At 43.3% G+C, this 14,884-nt stretch overlaps 1 non-coding gene across 1 annotated transcript; it reads left to right on the forward strand.

The window, feature by feature from the left end:
- The first annotated feature begins 2,832 nt into the window (after window positions 1-2,832).
- On the forward strand, window positions 2,833-2,939 carry LOC127109763 (small nucleolar RNA R71). Its single transcript, XR_007797016.1, has one exon. It is a non-coding gene; the product is annotated as a small nucleolar RNA R71 (small nucleolar RNA).
- The last annotated feature ends 11,945 nt before the right edge of the window (window positions 2,940-14,884 follow it).

The following is a 14,884-nucleotide window of genomic DNA, read 5'->3' on the forward strand; positions in this document are numbered from 1 at the left end:
ATTTTAGAGAAAACTTTAATGAATCGTCGGTAGAAACCGGCATGTCCTAGGAAGCTTCGTACTTCTCTCACAGTTTTCGGAGGTTGAAGGTTTTCGATTACTTCTATTTTGGCTTTGTCTACTTCAATTCCTCTATTTGATATGATGTGTCCTAAAACAATTCCTTCTTGTACCATAAAGTGACATTTTTCCCAATTAAGTACTAGGTTTACTTTTACACATCGTTCTAGAACTCTTTCTAGGTTTTCAAGACATTCTTCGAAACTTTGTCCGCATACGGAAAAGTCATCCATAAAGACTTCCATGATGTTTTCGAGAAAATCGGCGAATATTGCCATCATGCACCTTTGGAAGGTTGTAGGAGCATTGCACAAGCCAAATGGCATTCGTCGATAAGCGAAGGTACCAAAAGGACATGTGAACGTTGTCTTTTCTTGGTCATCAGGATGAATTGGTATTTGAAAGAAGCCTGAGTAACCGTCTAGATAGCAGAAATGAGAATGCTTGGCTAGTCGTTCTAACATCTGGTCTATGAATGGTAAAGGGAAATGATATTTTCGGGTTGCTTTGTTTAGCTTCCTATAGTCAATGCACATTCTCCATCCCGATTCGATTCGTTTGGTTATAGTTTCTCCTTTTTCATTTTCGATCACGGTTATACCTCCTTTCTTTGGTACTACGTGTACGGGACTAACCCATTTGCTATCAGATATAGGATATATGATACCTGCCTCTAATAACTTCGTTACTTCCTTCTTCACTACCTCACTCAGGATCGGGTTTAGTCTCCTCTGATGTTCCCTAGAAGTTTTACAGTCTTCTTCTAGAATGATGCGGTGCATACAAATAGAAGGACTTATCCCTTTAAGATCGGTGATGTTGTATCCTAGTGCGGTTGGATATTTTCTTAAGATATGTAAGAGTTTTTCGGTTTCGAGTTTTCCTAGGTCTGCATTTACTATCACTGGTCGTTCAAGTTCTAAGTCTAGGAATTCATATCTCAGTTTTTTTGGGAGTGTTTTCAGGTCGAGGGTTGGTTTCTTAAGGCATTGCGTAGGATCCGATGTTATTGCTAAACATTGGTTCAGTCTGTCTTCTACACGATAGTCAGACAAATCGTCATTTTCTAATTCTGTTTCTTTTATGCATTCATCGATGATATCCATGAAGTAACATGTGTCTTCTATTGCAGGTGCTTTCAAAAATTTGGAAAGAATGAACTCAATTTTCTCTTCTCCTACTTCGAAAGTGAGTCGTCCTCGTTTTACGTCTATGATGGCACCGGCGGTTGCTAAGAAGGGTCTTCCCAATATAATGGGGGTAACTTCATCTTCTCTTATGTCCATAATTATAAAATCGGTGGGAATGTAGAATTGACCTATGCGCACGGGAATGTTTTCAAGAATTCCTACAGGATATCTAACGGAACGATCTGCTAATTGCACAGACATTTTAGTCGGTCTTAATTCTCCCATTTCCAGTTTCTTGCATATGGATAAGGGCATAACACTGATACCGGCTCCTAAATCGCACAAAGCTTTGTCTATGACAAATTTTCCTATGTGACAGGGTATAGAAAAACTACCAGGATCTTTAAGTTTATGAGGCATATTCTGGATTATTGCGCTACACTCAGCAGTGAGTGTAACGGTTTCGCTATCCTCAAGTTTGCTTTTATTAGATAAGATTTGTTTTAAAAACTTAGCATATGAGGGCATCTGCGTAATAGTTTTTGTAAAAGGAATTGTGACGTTTAATTGTTTCAGTAGGTCAACAAATTTTTTAAATTGGCCTGCGTCTTTGGTTTTAATAAGCCTTTGAGGGTAAGGGATAGGTGGTTTGTAAGGCGGTGGAGGCACATAAGGTTCTTTATTTTCTATGGTTTCCTTATTACACTCTTCCTTTTCCTTAGGTTTACATTCTTCCTCAGTTAACTTTTTAGAGTTTTGGTTTTCAATTCTTGGGTCAGATGGTCCTTCTACCTCTGTTCCACTTCTTAATATAATTGCATGAGCGTGGCCTTTCGGGTTAGGTTGGGGCTGTCCAGGAAATGTACCAGTTGGGGCAGCAGTAAGCGCTTGTTATTGAGCTACTTGCGAGATTTGTGTTTCCAGCATTTTGTTATGGGTAGCCAGGGCATCTACTTTACTTGCTAGTTGTTTAATCTGTTTGTTAGTGTGTACATTCTGGTTTAAGAACTCTTTATTGGTTTGCTGTTGAGAAGCTATGAAGTTCTCCATCATGATTTCCAAGTTGGATTTCCTAGGAACGTTATTGTTAGGTGTAGATGGGGTCGGCTTTTGATATCCAGGAGGTATAGCTAGGGCTTGACTGGGAGCTTGACCTGATGCGTATAAAGCATTATTACTCTTATATGAAAAATTAGGATGGTTCTTCCAGTTTGAGTTATAGGTATGCGAGTAGGGATTTCCTTGAGCATAGTTCACTTGCTCTGCTTGGATTCCTGTTAGGAGTTGACAATCTGTAGGAGTGTGACCTTGAATTCCACAGACTTTGCAATTTTGAGTTACGGCAACCACGGTTGCTGGAGGTGATAGATTTAAACTTTCGATTTTCTGGGCAAGAGCATCCACTTTTGCATTAACATGATCAAGGCTACTTATCTCGTACATGCCACTTTTTGTTTGAGGTTTTTCTACCATTGTTCGGTCGCTTCCCCACTGATAATGGTTTTGGGCCATGCTTTCGATAAGTTGATAAGCATCGGTGTAAGGTTTATCCATAAGCGCACCACCGACAGCGGCGTCTATTGTTAACCTTGTGTTGTACAAGAGACCATTATAGAAGGTATGAATCACTAACCAGTCCTCTAAACCATGGTGTGGGCAAAGTCTCATCATGTCTTTGTATCTTTCCCATGCTTCGAAAAGAGACTCGTTATCTTTCTGTTTAAATCCATTTATCTGGGCTCTCAGCATAGCTGTTTTGCTTGGAGGAAAATATCGGGCAAGAAAGACTTTCTTCAACTCATTCCATGTGGTGACTGAGTTGGAAGGAAGAGATTGAAGCCATCTTCTAGCTTTATCTCTTAACGAGAAAGGAAAGAGACGGAGTCGAATTGCCTCTGAAGTGACACCATTAGCTTTAACAGTATCAGCGTATTGGACGAATACAGATAAATGAAGGTTTGGATCCTCGGTAGGATTTTCCAGAAAATTGGTTCTGTTGCACTGCCTGCAACAGCGAAGGTTTAAGTTCGAAGTTGTTCGCTTCGATTGCGGGTGGAGTAATACTCGAATGCGGTTCATCTTGCGATGGAGCAGCGTAATCTCGAAGAGCACGAGCTACTTCTTCCATCCCGGGTATCGGCGAAGGAAGAAGATTTTTGAGATCAGGAATTTCGATTGGAGGAAGATTGTTTGCAGCACGATACTCCCGAATTCGTCGTAAGACTCGGAGATATCGTTCAACGTCGTTGATTCGTAAGTAAAACGGTTCGCCTTGTGAGCGAGTGTGTGGCATACAAATCAACGAAAGACAAGGGAAAAAATAAAAATTGCCTTAGTCTCTACAGCGTAACAGAAGAGTTACGATATAGACTAAATAAAAGTCCCCGGCAACGGCGCCAAAAACTTGATCGCGACTTTATGAGTCGATTGGGGTATTAACTGCAAGTGCACAGTCTAATCGCGTAGTTTTAAAAGATATCGATCCCACAGGGACTTAATGAATCAATATACCATTTTCTAAGGTTACTTCGTAAAGCTAAGGCGGATGATACTTTGATGATTAGGGGGAAAAGTAAAACTAAAATTGGATCTAGGTTAAATATCGAATAACGCGGATATCGGTATGTAGTTCGTCGTAATTAGGGAATCAAATCTTCGTTGGTTTCATAGTTTTAAAATAAGTCTTTTCAGTAGACACTATTGATTAAAAGTCCTTTCTCAAACTCTCGCTCTATTGAATCAGACTATGACTTTATATTAACGTATGCTCTCTGTCGCAACCCGAAAAATACAGAGGTGCGAAAAAAAACAACCGGCGAAAAAGAAATGACAGAAGAGTCGCCACCGTGCGTTATTTATCCCAAAAGAGGGAAAGGAAACGCTCGAAGTAAACCTGAAGAGAGGAAAGGAAAAGACAAGGTCTCGCAACCAAATCTTGGGTTCGGGAGTCGATTATGCGAAGGGAAGGTATTAGCACCCCTACGCATCCGTAGTACTCTACGGGATCCACTCTTGTTTGTTTCTTGTCTAAAGGGTGTGTGTTTATCTAATATACTATTTACTAAAAGGGTCAAAAGAAAAATGACTCGCACAGATATCGCATCCATTGCATACGTATCTCATCTGAATATGAGAATCAGAGTCTTCGTAGCTCGGGTACCTATGGGTGAAAGAGATGTGTGTGCTCGCTAAGACATCGCGTCTTATGCCTACGTATCTCATCGGGAATGAGAATCAGAGCAAAACGTAGTTCAGCCTAACTACGGGAATGAAAGTCTCAATTGCAACTAGGGCAAGAGAAAAGGAAAGTCTCGATCGCAACGAGGGCGAGAGAAAGGATCGCAACGAGGGCGAAAGCAAACAAGGATTAGTTGTTAGTCGTTAGTCAAACTCGGCAAGACATCGCCTCTTGTGCCTACGTATCTCATCGGAACATGAGAATCAGAGTTGACGTAGTTCGGCTGACACGCAAACAAAACAGACACATGCAAAGGCAAACGTGGAGCCTGAATGCCAATCACTGGGCTTACATCAGCATCCGAACCAAAACACACAAAAAGGCAAACGTGGAGCCCGAACGCCAATCACTGGGCTTACATCAGCATCCGAACCAAACAAACTCACACTGGAACCCGAATGCCACTCGATGGACTTACATCAACTTCCGAGCACACAACAACACACACAAGGGGGGTTGAGACACAAAGGTTGAAAAAGAAAAAGGGCGCCCGGAGAGACCTCGCACGGTCTCCTGCCTACGTACCTCATCTGGTATGAGAATCAGGGCGACGTAGTTCCCCTTTATAGGGAAAAAAGGACTAGCCTAACCAGATAACAGAGGGAGACACAACACTAGGGAGACTACGACTCAAGCCTAGATGTTGTCATGCCAAATCATCCCTAAGTTAAGGTTTCTAGCTAACTTGCACAGGAAGCAAGCCTATCCTAAACATGACTTGCACGGGAAGCAAGCCAAACCAAACCTAACTTGCACAGGAAGCAAGCTAAACTAAACCTAACTTGCACAGGAAGCAAGCTAAAGCAAACACACAAGCACAAGTAGCACACACTATATGCAAGCAATGGGCTCATACAAAGGTTAGGTTTTAGTCGAGGGGTCATATCAACCTCAACAAACAAACCACTGGAACTGGGTAGTGTTAGCTCTTAACCTTGCCATTGAGGGGCTAAGGTGAAAGGTGAGTGAAGATAAGACTTCACAGCTCTTATCCCTGGCCTGGGAGAGCTTAAGACAAGAATGTGTGGGTTCAGAAAGGGGAACCCTTCTACACATTTGATACTGACTCAACTGTACAGATATACAAGATTTTGGGTTTTTACTCACTATGCATCAACATAAGTAGTGTGAGCAAGGTGAGTGACACACAGACTAGCAGGGGATAGATTGCATATCCCTTGGGTTCTGCCAATTGCCTCTTCACTTAGGAGGTCTTTGAATATGTACGGGGACAAAATTAAACAGCCACAAGCATTGCCTCTTAAGGAGGACTTCAGACAGTTGCCTGGCCAAGTAACAGGCCAGGTCTTCCAGACTACATGAAGTAAAGAAGTTATACCTCAATGCAAATTGCTCTTAAGCAAAGCAAAGCAAAGTTCACAAGGAACTAAAAGCAACTAAAGTACCTGTTCTTGAAGAAAATGATGAAGCAGGTGTTGTTTGGCTTGGCTTGCTCGAAACAGGTGCTCCACTAGCTTCCCAAAGGTGAATGGTGATGGAAGTTTGGCTCAAGAATGTTTGGTTTTACTCCAATCCAGATCTGCCATGAGAGAGTCCTTGGATGAAACAGTCGTGTGCTTTGCTTACAGTTGGTTTTTGAGGTTTCCAATGAGCTTCACAAGGATGGTATATGATGTAGCAGCCAAGGCAAGGTCGTGTGCTTTGCAGTTTTTCAAGAAAAGTTCCAAAATGCAAAATGAAGATTTGAGAGGAAAATGGTTTTTTCTGTTTTGGAATGTTGGCTGCTAGGGTTTCTTCTGCAGAAAATGAAGAATATATACTGTGTTTTAGTGTCCTTAAGCTTGGTTAGTTATGTGGTAATTGGATTTTTGTAATTGGAGGTGTTTTGGTTAATTTGTCAACTTTCACTCAAATGGCAAGGTCTGTGATTACAGCTGCGAAAGTGGGCCTTATACACACTCCAAATATGATTTCTTAGCAATTTCAAATGGCAAAATATATTGGAAAGGCTTAAATTGCAAAATCACTTTTTCACCTCACTTGAAATAATTCAAGTCACTTCAAAAAGTGCCATTTTTATTGGTGAGTTTTTGGTAAATTGTGATGACATATTTGGAAAGAGGGCATCAAATGTGACTTGTAGCAAAAAACCCCACCCAATTTGGCCAAATGGTTTGGAAGATATGCCACTTTAAAGTTCAAAAATTTTTGAGAATGATTTGATCATAACTTGCCAACCATTCATGGGAATTGAGTGTTCTTGGACTTTTTGAAAATGGGAGAACAAGATCTTCAACTTTCATGTTGGGAAACAATTCATTTGAAGCTTGTATCATGATGTAATTTTGAGGATCAAGACTTTCCATTTTTGGCAAATTCCAATTACAGGTCAACTTTCTATTTTTGGAAATTTCTTGTTTGACTTCAAATTCTTCCATGATGATGTTTGACATGTTATATGAGGCCTATATGGACATGAATGAACCCCTTCAAACCATTTCCCACCTTGAAATCCATAAAATCAGGCACAGTTGACCACAGTTGACCATGGTTGACTTTTTAGGGTTTCTGGTGAACTGAGCCATGACTGATGACTTCTGGGCACCCAATCTTTGACCAAAACACTTCAAAAGGACCCCTAGGTCATGTGAACATGTTGGACCAACCCTAGGGCCTTGCCTCAAAGGAAAATGCACTGACTTGCTTGATTGACTGATCTCCTGACCAGTTTGACCTAATTCTTCTGAATGGCTTGCACTTGGGCAAAAGGGACAATGCAATGTTATGCAGTGGACTATGTTATGTTAATGACCTAACATGAAATGAATGTACAAAATGTAGGGTGCAAATTTGAGGTGCTACAGCTGCCCCTATTCAATCAGCTGGGAACCCGAATGGATGAGAGCAACGGCTGTCAGACTTTCAGGGTAAACAGGGATTGAATACCAAGAACCGTAGAAATTTGCACTCTGCTGGGAAAATAATTAACGATGCCTGTCAGGATCGGCAAGGAAACAGTCTTGAAACAATGATTCGTCTGAAACGGAGAAAGTCGGCCTGATCACCGAAACAGAAACGTCGACCTGGATACCAAAATAAATGGTAACACAGGGATAACTATGGCCTGAGCGCCGCTCGTCAGTCTGAATACTGAGCACCGGAATATGAGAGTATCAATGTTGGTCTGATCACCGGAAATCTGGTCTGAACACCACTTCGATCTGGAAATCGGAAAACTGGCCTGAATGCCACAAGTACTTCGACTTGATCGTCGGAAACTTCTTCGATCTGAAAATCGGAAACTGGCCTGAATGCCACAAGTTGCATCGACCTGAATGTCGGAAACTTCTTCGATCTGAAAATCGGAAACTGGCCTGAATGCCACTTCGGTCTGGATACCGGGAACTGGCCTGAATGCCATTTCAGTCTGGATACCGGAAAAAACTGGCCTGAATGCCACTTCGGTCTGGATACCGGGAAAACTGGCCTGAATGCCACTTCGGTCTGGATACCGGAAACTTCTTCGATCTGAAAATCGGGAAAGACTGGCTTGAATGCCACTTCGGTCTGGATACCGGGAACTGGCCTGAATGCCACTTCGGTCTGGATACCGGAAAATACTGGCCTGAATGCCACTTCGGTCTGGATACCGGGAAATATTGGCCTGAATGCCACTTCGGTCTGGATACCGGAAAATACTGGCCTGAATGCCACTTCGGTCTGGATACCGGAAAATACTGGCCTGAATGCCACTTCGGTCTGGATACCGGGAACTGGCCTGAATGCCACTTCGGTCTGGATACCGGAAAATACTGGCCTGAATGCCACTTCGGTCTGGATACCGAGAACTGGCCTGAATGCCACTTCGGTCTGGATACCGCCTCGGTCTGAACACCGGAAAATTCTTCATGTCTATCAGCATCGGCGAAGATAACAAGACAGTGATAAATGAGCCGGCACGCATGCCAAAGACCCATGCTGGGGATAACAACCGAAAGATTGACCAAAGAGTGCATGAGATATATTATCTATAGCCGTCAAAACGTAGATAATACACTCGCATGGAAGATTATCCATAATCGGGTTGCAGGTTGTTAAATGAATAATCGACCGAAAAGAAAGGCATCAGGGTACCAGGACTAGGCATGCAAAAGATGACCAATCAAAAGAGGATAAAGTTGCTAAACTCGGAGCAAATACCCAAAAGAAAGGGGAAGACCCACTGGGGACAATACTGCTTGATCAAGGCAAGTATCCAAAGGGGACAAGACTATCAATACCACAAAGAGGGGAATACATCTACCGGTTAGTAGGCAGAAAACCACGGAAAAGTAACCAGTCATCGATAGGATGAGCACACAGGGTTAACTCCACCAAGGGGATGAAAGTGGGATTTTACAACTACCAGTTAGTAGGTAGAAAACCACAAAGATAGGACTTACAACTACCGGTTCGTTGGTAGAAGCCAAAAATTCCGCTGAGGATGAGATGAATGAGTGCCGGTTAGTGAGCAACCATTCATTTATGCCCCAGAGAAGTACAAGAGACAGCGAACAAGAAGCCAATTTAGGATCGATCCAAGAAGGCAAACTGAATCAAGACTCATCCTAATGAGGAAAGAACTCAATAGGGAAAACCCATCCCATTGTGTGTTGGGAGGGAACGGAAACAACCGTCATCCACGAGGATGTATCTCAGTGGGGAAATGGCAGGAAAGGGTGGACACTTTCTGCTTAAGGGGTTGGCTCTACGTGGAGAGATCAGACACACCCATATCTGCTAGGGAGGACCTACTGGAGAGATCAGACACACCCATATCTGCTAGGGAGGATCTACTGGAGAGACCTGTATCAACAAATAGCAGGAGACAACCATCAACAGATACACGGCAACAGCTGCATCATGAGTATCTGAATGCTATGATTATGCATGTATGCATTATGCATGATGAATGTATGATGAATGCTGACAAACAGACATGTAAACACACAGGTCCAGGAATCAACCACCCGGTACTACTCTTCTTCCATAGGGAAGGCCAAAAACACCGGAGAGCAAACGCGATCTGCTGGAAACCGGGATATCAGGGAACAACACCATCCTGCGGGGAGAGGAGAAGACTGCTCTGCTGGAGAGACGAACACTAACATCTTCAGTAAACACTCTGCTTGGGGAACTGCCCCAAAAAAGTATTTCAACAGCAACCTTGCTGGGAATGCCCCACGGTGGGGCTCGAACAGACCTATACTGAAGATGCCCCACAGTAGGGCTAACAGGGACCTGGAGGAAGAATGTTGTACTGCCGAGAACATGAAGATAAACAACTTCAACCAACACTGCACTGAGCAACCTTGCTGAGGAGAAACCAAAAGAGGTTCGACAGGAGAAAAATAAAGTTATGCTCGAGATACGAACAAATGTCTTACCTGTAGGTAATCATACCGCCCTTGGGAGAGCACTGCGGATCTCCTAAGTATTCTTCCATTATTGTGAATGTTCACTTTGTTTAAGAACAATTTTTTTGGTGAAAAATTTGTTTATTTTGAAAACAATGATACTTTATCACTTAAAACATGCAAAACATCTGTTGAGTTAAAACAAATAAGAGTGCAAATAATTGGATAAAAGCTCAAATTGATGTGATGGAATGGTAGTCTGCAAAGGGCGAGACTCCATAGATCTGTACAAGTTTGAAATCGGTGATATATATTGGAGAGGGCTACATTGAACATAATGACCTTTCCTCTACCATTCCGAATTTTCGATGTATTCGGAGCTTCAGTCGACGACGAATCGAGAATCCCTGACGGATGACAGATATAGAGCACAGTCTTGTCAAGATGCAGTTACTTGCCAAATCCCTAATTTTTGCCTAGATTGCCCCAGTGTGAGGTGTTCAATCTAGCGGGATGCAAATTCTTTTTTCAATGTCTCTAACTTTTGCCTGGATCGCCCTTTCGGGTTTTCAATCCACCGAGACGCTCCTTTTTGCCTAAGTCGCCCTTTGGGGTGTTCGACTTAGCGAGCTGTTTTGCTTTTTTTTTCTTTTAGGCGAAGTATTTCTTGACTGCATCGGAGTTCCCAGGACGAGTGAATTTCTCCATCCATTGTTGTAAGTGTCAGAGCACCGCCTGAAAAGGCTTTCTTGACCACATATGGACATTCATAGCTTGGGGGTTCACTTGCCCCTGGAATCGGGCACGAAAGACAAGACTTTCTTGAGCACAAGGTCACCTTCTCGGAACACTCGAGGCTTGACCTTCTTGTCGAATGCTTTCTTCACTCTCTGCTGATATGACTGACCATGACACATGGCAGTTGATCTCTTCTTTTCGATCGAATTCAGCATCAGTCAACTTGGGACTTTGAGGGTGCTATTTTTTCTTTTCTTTCTTTCTTTCTTTCTTTTGATTCTGATTTCTTTTGATTTTGCACCCTCTTCTTTCTTTGTATTTTCTTTTTTCTTTTTCTTTTATGCCCCAGTTGGCTGTTCTGCTGATTCTCGAGATACAGCTGAGTGATCTTCTTTTCTTGCTCAAGAAGTCGGAAAATCTCGTCAGGAATCCCTTCAACATCATCTTCTTCCGCTTCGAATACAGGGAATTCACAATTGGGAGATGACGTCAGATCATTGTGTTCAATGGGTTTAAGAAACAACCTGCATAATGATTTTGATATGAAAAGCTTTTTGGAAATCAAACAAGACAATCGTTATGCAGATGAAAAGATTGTTTTTATTCCTGTTTTTAGGGTTTTTTGTGATCACCAATTTCATGTAAAAAGCGAAAAAGGAAAACAATTGGAAAAAACAAATGTTTAACATGCATTTATTTGAATGAAAATATCATTGCACAAAATGTTGCCAACAATGTCATCACTTCTCCTTTTGGCATGGGAGAAGGGTTTTTAAACAAAGTGATTATTACTCTGACTTCTGAACAACTGTAGGAACACCCACAGTGACCCATTTGTGATAGATCCCACCAGGGATAACAACTGTCAGTATCCTTTGCATCAACAACTTCTGCTTTTGAACAAACCTCTTCGTTGAAGACCTCAGAAGAACAACCATCGCCAACCCGGGACTTGCCGTCTTCAAGCTTGATTAACACGGGGACCTAAGTCTTCAAAGCTCAGAATCCCTGACCTCACAAGGTCTTGAACCTTCATCTTCAGCTGGAAACAACTATCCACATCATGACCAAGAGCACCCGAATGATACACACAATGCTGTTCAGGCCTATACCACCACCGAGGGTTGACGGGTATAGCCGGCGGGTCTCTGGGAGTAATCAAGTTCCGCTCTATCAAAGAGGGATACAGCTCTGCATAGGACATAGGGATCGGATCAAAAATGATCTTCTTCCTCTCATTACTCGTACTGGCTTGATTACCATTGGGAGGCCGGTAAGCCTGCTGCTGAGGACGATGTTGTTGATGCTGATATTGCTGAGTTGGTCTTCTCTGTTGTTGTTGAGTTTGAGTGGCTGGAATAGTCACAGCAGCAACTTGCCGATACTGTCCTTTGTTCACACTCCTCCGACGGTGCACAACGTTTGTTTCACCCTCTCCCCTTCTGGGTGCCCCAGAGGATGGCTTTTTAGAACTTGAAGGATTTGAAGAGCCAGGATGGCGAACCGGAGCAAGAGTTGCTCTGACATTAACAGTCTCTGTAGCAAGGGGCTGTCTACTGATTATAATACCCCTCAAATCTTCACCCACGGCATAGTTGTTGACGGGAATAGTGGCAGCAGTAATTTGATCATTGACAAGGACCCCCTCTGGTGAAGCACGACTGGGCGGCAAAATCATAGCTTCCTGTCTCTGGGCTAAGGCACGCAGCTCCTCTTGCCCATGAACAACTCCTTGCATCATGGTCATGAACTGGGCCATGTTTGCCCTCATCTCAGCCAACTCAGCTTGGACTTGATCCATACTCCTCTGATGATTCAATTTGGTTGCGGTGCGGACGATGATCAACAATCCAGTCTCAGTCAAAACCCAGAGTGAGAAGTCTCTCCCAAGCATGTCTGCAATGCAAGGATGATATGTGCATGATATGCATATGATGCGGATGCTATTTTATCATGAATGATCCTGAAAAGGATATGCACATGCGAGTTAACTTTTTTCATGCATTATTATTTTTTTGAAAAATAAACATGCTATGATGCAAATGATGGAGCCAAGACTGGCAGGCTGTGCATCTCGGCACACAGGATCCGAAGCTTCGGCTTGAACTCTGATCACAACCATCTAAAACCCAAAGTCAATCTGATCAACTGGCATCTGAACCCATGTCTGGAGAACTGAGTCACCATCTGAGTGAGCACCCACAGATTCAGCCCAGGGATCCGAAATAAACGGAACCCGCTGATAAACCACGGACATAACTCCGGCGTCCCAGAAATAAACGTCCATAAATTTGGCTGAACCAAAGTCACCATCACAGCACCACTGGCAGAAACCGTATCTGTAGAGATCAAACCCTCCCCTCACTGGTAGGTTCTAAGAACAGAAGTTTGTCAGCTTCAGCCCTTCAGTCGAGAATAATACATTTACCACTGAAGGTTTAGCATTATTACGGGATAAAAGAACTCTGCTGACTCCCCTCAACAGGATATCCTAAAGCAAGTTCCCAGTCTCGGGGTCCTCGGATTGAGCAGCGAGAATGCGCCCACCAGAGCTAACATAATCACGTCTCGGAGGAGAGGCCTCGACTGAGTTCTCGGAAAATGGTCACCAGAGTCGACAATTTCTAGAGGAACATCATGTCGTTACGGAACATCCGTAGGACATAATATATCCAAGAGAAACCTCGTCTGGGTGTGGTTCTTCACGAACGACTTAACGTAGCAACATGCCACGCAAGCCTCATGAACATCCACTCTAAAATCTGTGTGTACACTCAAGCCTGGGTAATGGGCTTACCTCTCATAGAACAGTCCCAACCCAACAAACAAACAACCCACAGATACAGCAAGCATATGTACATGAATGCAATAAGGTAAAGCAGGTAAATGCTGAAAATAAATAACTGTACAAAAGAATAAACACCCAACAAACAAGAAACCTACAAAAGCTAGGAGGGACTCGCTTAAGGAAACCGCTTCATCCCCAGCAGAGTCGCCAGCTGTCGCAACCCAAAAAATACAGAGGTGCGAAAAAAAACAACCGGCGAAAAAGAAATGACAGAAGAGTCGCCACCGTGCGTTATTTATCCCAAAAGAGGGAAAGGAAACGCTCGAAGTAAACCGGAAGAGAGGAAAGGAAAAGACAAGGTCTCGCAACCAAATCTTGGGTTCGGGAGTCGATTATGCGAAGGGAAGGTATTAGCACCCCTACGCATCCGTAGTACTCTACGGGATCCTCTCTTGTTTGTTTCTTGTCTAAAGGGTGTGTGTTTATCTAATGTACTATTTACTAAAAGGGTCAAAAGAAAAATGACTCGCACAGATATCGCATCCATTGCATACGTATCTCATCTGAATATGAGAATCAGAGTCTTCGTAGCTCGGGTACCTATGGGTGAAAGAGATGTGTGTGCTCGCTAAGACATCGCGTCTTATGCCTACGTATCTCATCGGGAATGAGAATCAGAGCAAAACGTAGTTCAGCCTAACTACGGGAATGAAAGTCTCAATTGCAACTAGGGCAAGAGAAAAGGAAAGTCTCGATCGCAACGAGGGCGAGAGAAAGGATCGCAACGAGGGCGAAAGCAAACAAGGATTAGTTGTTAGTCGTTAGTCAAACTCGGCAAGACATCGCCTCTTGTGCCTACGTATCTCATCGGAACATGAGAATCAAAGTTGACGTAGTTCGGCTGACACGCAAACAAAACAGACACAGGCAAAGGCAAACGTGGAGCCTGAATGCCAATCACTGGGCTTACATCAGCATCCGAACCAAAACACACAAAAAGGCAAACGTGGAGCCCGAACGCCAATCACTGGGCTTACATCAGCATCCGAACCAAACAAACTCACACTGGAACCCGAATGCCACTCGATGGACTTACATCAACTTCCGAGCACACAACAACACACACAAGGGGGGTTGAGACACAAAGGTTGAAAAAGAAAAAGGGCGCCCGGAGAGACCTCGCACGGTCTCCTGCCTACGTACCTCATCTGGTATGAGAATCAGGGCGACGTAGTTCCCCTTTATAGGGAAAAAAGGACTAGCCTAACCAGATAACAGAGGGAGACACAACACTAGGGAGACTACGACTCAAGCCTAGATGTTGTCATGCCAAATCATCCCTAAGTTAAGGTTTCTAGCTAACTTGCACAGGAAGCAAGCCTATCCTAAACATGACTTGCACGGGAAGCAAGCCAAACCAAACCTAACTTGCACAGGAAGCAAGCTAAACTAAACCTAACTTGCACAGGAAGCAAGCTAAAGCAAACACACAAGCACAAGTAGCACACACTATATGCAAGCAATGGGCTCATACAAAGGTTAGGTTTTAGTCGAGGGGTCATATCAACCTCAA

This window comes from Lathyrus oleraceus, chromosome 7 (assembly GCF_024323335.1).
Source record: "Lathyrus oleraceus cultivar Zhongwan6 chromosome 7, CAAS_Psat_ZW6_1.0, whole genome shotgun sequence".
NCBI lineage: Eukaryota > Viridiplantae > Streptophyta > Magnoliopsida > Fabales > Fabaceae > Lathyrus > Lathyrus oleraceus.